Source organism: Hemitrygon akajei, chromosome 8 (assembly GCF_048418815.1).
Source record: "Hemitrygon akajei chromosome 8, sHemAka1.3, whole genome shotgun sequence".
In the NCBI taxonomy this organism is placed as follows: Eukaryota; Metazoa; Chordata; class Chondrichthyes; order Myliobatiformes; family Dasyatidae; genus Hemitrygon; species Hemitrygon akajei.
In genome coordinates this window covers 166,097,002-166,103,001 of record NC_133131.1, presented here as the reverse complement: position 1 = coordinate 166,103,001, position 6,000 = coordinate 166,097,002, and the positions used below count along the sequence as shown (strand labels likewise).

Below are 6,000 nucleotides of genomic sequence, written 5' to 3'. Positions count from 1 at the left end.
TGGGCCTCTGACCGTGGTGACTTGGGGGTGGGGGGGGGGGGGGTAAATGGCTCTCATTACTCCTATTGAGCATCTATCCTCAGACTCGCCAACTTCCGTCATCAACATTCAGGGTTCTACCTCTGAACCTGCCTAGCTCTGGTCTTTCATTTTGCCCTCTGGACTTCGCTGATACTTGGGTATCAACCCCAGGACTTGCTGATCATGTATTTGATGTCCAGACTTGCATGGACTCGCACTGATCTGCAAACCTGACCACAAAGCCATCAATTCCATCATCCAGATCATTAACATATAACGTGAAAAGTAACGGACCCAACCCCAACCCCTGCAGAACTGCACCAGTCACTGGCTTAGAAACCTGCTACAGGAAGCAACCCAGCAAAGCAAGCTTGTTGCTAAGACTAGATGTTTAGTAAAGGAAACACGTTTAGAATATAAATAGTACAAACTGTGGTTAGGCACAGAAGGCAACATAGCAACGAACAAGGCTGAACTTAGAAGGTAAAGTAAGAGAGATGAAGTGTTGTTAAGTTGAATTACATTAATAATCTAATAATTACACAGCTTTTTGGTAATTTGTGAGATCAGGGTTTGTGCTGTAGGACACAGCTCTTAGCCTGAATTTCAGTTATCACTAAGTGTGACAGTTCTGAGATTGGATTTTATTGATTGTTGTTGATTGTGGTTTGTACAAGTACATGATTAATATGGTGAGTTAACTCTCTGAGGCTCTAGAGTCTTTCTAACAGGCTTTAAGCTCTGAATGATCTCCAGACCAGTTTCTTGCTGGAAGGAGCCCCAAATTCATTCGTCTCTGTAATTATTGTAAGGCTTGGTAGGGCAGGTACTGTCATGTCATAGAAGGTGGGGGTGGGCTGAAGCTGGTGGGCAGTGATTGCAAAGGTTGTAACCCACAACAAGTGGTAGTTGGGGCTGTGTGTGATGGGGTAAGGGATGCGGTCTAACTCCACTATTAGTTGTGTATTGGTATTGGAATTGGTTTATTATTGTCACATGTACCAAGATACAATGAAAAGCTGGTTTTGCATACTGTCTATACAGATCAAATCATTACATAGTGCATTGAGCTAGAATAAAGTAAAACAATTCAGAATAAAGTATAAAAGCTACCAAAAGGGGCAGTGCAGATAAATGATAAAATGCAAGAACATAATGAGGTATGCAATATCATACAGGGGGATGGGGGAGACTGGGTGGGTGGTTGTGCAGAATAAACTAGGATCTTGTTTGATGCTGGAGGGGGAGGGCAGAGGGTGAGACAAGGAATGGGTGCAGGAAGGCTTGTGGATTGCAGAGGTTGTGGGATATAGTGGAAGTGCTAAATATGCTCTTCACAACAGAGTAGTGTTTTGCTTACAGTCATCCTACTAGGGCAAGTTCCCATACCAACTTCCACAACTCCTCATGAAGCAGTGACATGCCAGGCATCCCGAGAGATGACACTGTTTCTACACTTGCCCTATGCCATCTGTGATCTATACAGTCAAGACTGAATATGACAGTGTGGGCTTTTCACTTGATTACAACACCAAATGTTTCAGCATTTCTCCTGTATTGGATTTTGATGAAGTCCTCAGGTCTTCGATTCTTCCACTATCAGGCTCTCCTACTCATTACTTCTGTTACAATCATTCTACAATTTTAAGTCTAAATTCTCTAAGAATTACTGCACTTTATTCTACATTGATGTGGTCATGAGGTGCAGGAATACCATCTCTCCAGTAAGTGGCTACAAGCTCCTTGAGGCATTCGATGTACAAAGACAGCTGTCTTTGTAGAGCCCAGGTTCAGTCCTCAGTTTGCGTGCTCTTTGTGTGTAGTTTGCAGGGTGTATGATTTCTCTCACATCCCAAAAACAGTAAGTCCATAAGAAATGGGAGCATAATTCAGCCCAAGACTTGCAAGTTGATAGGATAATTGGCCATGGTAAATTGCCCCTAGTGCGGGTGGTAGAATCCAGGGGGAGTCAGTTAGAACATGGGGAGAATCAGATCAGATGAGAGTAAAAATGAATGCCAGATGGCCAGTACAGAGTTGATGGGCTGAATGGCCTATTTCCATACTGCATTACACTATGCCTCTACAAAGTAACTTCAAACACGGGCCAGCAGTGGCTGACACTGAAAAGAAAGGTAGCAGAAGCTGATTCAGCAGTGCCTACCACTTCTCGAAGGTTGATTTCAGATATGAATCAAAGATATAAGCTCATTGCCTGCAACCCTCAGAAGCTTTTTATTATATTTCCAATTGATGTAACCATTATCTGCTCATTTGGATACATTCATATTCTGGTTTGATGTAGCCCATCAACAATTAGATCACAAGTTGAGTACCAAACCCAATTATTATGTGAGCTCTTATGAGATGTGGAGCAACACACAAAAATCTGGAGGAACTCAGCAGGTCAGGTAACATCCATGAAATGGACGGTCAACATTTCAAATTGATACCCTTCATTTGGTAGAAGTCACTGAGTTTTTCCAGTGTTTTGTGTCTTGCTCTAGGTTCTAGTACTTGTGGTCTCTTGAGTCCCCTGTAAATTGTAGTCACTGAAATACTTAATTTCTCGCTTCAGCAGTCTGAGGTACCCACCTGCTTCAAGCAGGATTCAATCGCCTAAGAAGAGCGTGGTAACCTGCCTCAATGACTATCATCCAGTTTCTCTTACATCCACTGCGATGAATTTCTTTGCAAGGTTGGTGTGGAAAACTTATCAACTGCCTGAGAAGTGAATTAGATCAATTCTATTTGCCTACTGGCATAACAGGTCCACAGCAGATGCCATTTTATTGCCTCTTCACTCATCTCTGGATCATCTTGACAGCAAAGGTATACACCAGGACTATAGCTCAGCAGTCAATACTATAATTCCCTCAAAACTAATCAATAAGCTTTGAGACCTTAGTCTCGATACCTCCTTGTGCAATTGGGTCCTCCATTTCTTCACTTGTAGACTCTAGTCAGGTTGCATTGGCAACAACATCTCCTCCACAATCTCCATTAACACAGCTGCACCATTAGTCTGTGTGTTTAGCCTCCTGCCCTAATCGTTTTTACTTACTACTGTGAGGCTAAGCACAGCTCCAATACCATAACACCACTGTCGTTGGCTGAATTAAAGATGTTACCATTTCAGAGATCAGCATGTAAATGCCCTTATGAAGAAAGCATGGCAGTACCTGTGCTTCCTTAGAAGTTTGCAAAGATTCGGCATGACATCTAAAACTTTGACAGTATATTGACTGGATGCATCATGGCCTGTTATAGCAACACCAATGCTGCTCAATGGAAAATCTTGTTGTGGATACGGCCCAGTACGTCATGGGTATAGCCCTCCTCAACACTGAGCACATCTACATGGAACATTGTCACAGGAAAGTCTCGTCATCATCAAGAACTTCCACCTTCCAGGCCATGCTCTCTTCTCATTGCTGCTATCAGAAGGAAGGTATAGGAGCTTCAGGACCCACACCACCAGGTTCAGGAACAGTTATTACCCCTCAACCATCAGGAAGGAAGGTATAGGAGCCTCAGGACCCACACCACCAGGTTCAGGAACAGTTATTACCCATCCACTATCAGGTTCTTGAACCAGAATGATAACTTTCCTCAACTTCTCTTGCCCTATCACTGAACTGTTCCCACAACCTATGGAATCACTTTCAAGGACTCTTCATTTTAATGTTCTTGATCCTTATTCCTTATTTATTTATGATTATTATTCTTTGTATTTGCATGGTTTGTTGTCATCTACACACTGGTTGTTTGCCCATCCTGTTGGGTGTGGTCTTTCAGTGATTCTATTCTGTTTCCTGGATTTCTTGGGAATGCCCAAAAGAAAATGAATCTCAGGCTTGTATTTGGTGACATATACAGTATGTACTTTGATAATAAATTTATTTTGAACTTCGAGAGTTCAACTCAAAGATTTAGCAGTGAACAGCCAAATCATAAAGAGTTATTCTGGAGTCAGGATGGCTTTAGTAGAAATTGTGAACAACTCCAGCCCTTTATATGGGTTTCACTGTAAAGGAACATAATTGGAAAAGTAGTATGATGACCATAGACCATAAGACCAAAATAAAGAAGTGCTTCATTATGTGGGCAGGTAAGACTTGTTAGCTGGGCAAAGTTGTTGACATAGACATGCTGAATAGAAGGGCTGTTTCCATGAAGTAAGCCTATATAATTCTATGAAAATTGTTTCGGTTCTTGATTTCGGAGGTTGTTGGGTGGTGACGGTCAGATCATATGCTTGTTCTTGAAAATTTATTGAAAGTTGAGTCAGCTTCCTGGAAACTCAAAACCAAAGAGAAGACACATACAGAGTTTGCGGTTTTGGAGGAACAAAATTTCACTTCAGCTGTATCCTGGTGTCAGGTAGTTTACATAGTTCGATCAGCTACACACACTGCTTCAGCTGCAGATAATACTTATTTATACTCATTCACAGGAGGTGGATACTTATCAACCATAATTGTCTTTGAACTTTAGTTAACAGGCAACTGGAGTCACATAGCGGGTAAGGTCAGCAGATTTCCTTCCCTGAAGGACATTAGTAAACCAGATGCTTCCTTTGGAATTCCAAGGGTTTCTCGTTTACTGTGACAAGATTTATAAGGGTTTTTTATTTATCTACTCACCTGAATTTAAATTCCCAGCTTTCAGGGTGATATTCTTCAGATACATAAAGTATAACAAGAGGCAAGAGTGGATATAGGACCACGGGAAAACAATGCTGGAGAGGTAGTAACGTGGGGGGGGGGGGGAATGGTAGATGAGCTGAATAGGTATTTTGCATCAGTCTTCACTGTGGAAGGCACTAGCAGTATGCTGGAAGTCTAAGAGTGTTAGCGGTCAGAAGTGAGTGATGTATGTTCTTGGGAAACTGAAAAGTCTGAATGTGGGTAAGTCACTTGGACCAGATGGACTACATCCCAGGGTTCCAAAAGAGGTGGCTGAAGAGATTGTGGAGGCATTTGTAATGATCTTTCAAGAATCACTAGATTCTGGATTAGCTCCAGAAGACTGGCAAATTACAAATGTCACTCCAATCTTCAAGAAGGGAGAGAGGCTGAAGAAAGGAGGCCAGTTAGTCTGACCTTAGTGATTGGGAAGATGTTGGAGTAGATTATTAAGGATGTGGTTTCAGGGTACTTGGAGGCACATGATAAAATAAGTCATAGTCAGCATGGTTTCCTCAAGGAAAAATCTTGCCTGACAGATCTGTTTGAATTCTTTGAAGAAATAACTAGCAGTTTAGACAAAGGAGGAATGGTTGATGTTATGTACTTGGATTTTCAGAAGACCTTTGACAAGGTGCCACAAAAGAGGCTGCTTAACAAGTTAAGAGCCCATGGTATTACAAGAAAGATACTAGCATGGATAGAGCAGTGGCAGATTAGTAGGAGGCAGAGAGTGGAAATAAAGGGAGCTATTTCTGGTTGGCTGCTGGTGACTAGTGATATTCCACAGGGGAACGTGTTAGGATCGCTTCTTTTTACATTATATGTCAATGACTTGGATGACAGAATTAATGTCTTTGTTGCAAAGGTTATGGAAAATATAAAGCTAGGGGGAGATGCAGGTAGTTTTGAGGAAGTAGAGAGGCCACAGAAGGACTTAAACAGATTAGAAGAATGGGCAAAGAAGTGGCAGATGGAATACAGTGTCGGGAAGTGTATGGTCATGCACTTTGGTAGAAGAAATAAAAGTGAAGACTGTTTTCTAAATGCAAATTACAGGGGCCCTGACAGATATATTTAAAATGTCAGTATCTACGGGTGAGGTGCCAGAGGATTGGAGGATAGCTCATGTTGTTCCGTTGTTTAAAAAAGGCTCTAAAAGTAATCCGGGAAATTATAGGCAGGTAAGTTTGACGTCGGTAGTAGGTAAATTATTGGAAGGAGTACTAAGAGATAGGATCTATAAGTATTTAGATAGACAGGAACTTATTAGGGAGAGTCAACACGACTT

At 41.8% G+C, this 6,000-nt stretch overlaps 1 protein-coding gene across 1 annotated transcript in view; it reads left to right on the top strand.

Annotated features, from left to right (window-relative positions):
• Window positions 1-481: 481 nt before the first annotated feature.
• The window catches only part of LOC140732404 (atypical chemokine receptor 2-like), a 29,383-nt gene continuing 23,864 nt past the window's right edge, over window positions 482-6,000 (top strand). The window contains exon 1 of the mRNA XM_073055005.1: window positions 482-504. The gene's annotated coding sequence lies outside the window, so the exon portion shown is untranslated. The remainder of the gene's footprint in view (window positions 505-6,000) is intronic.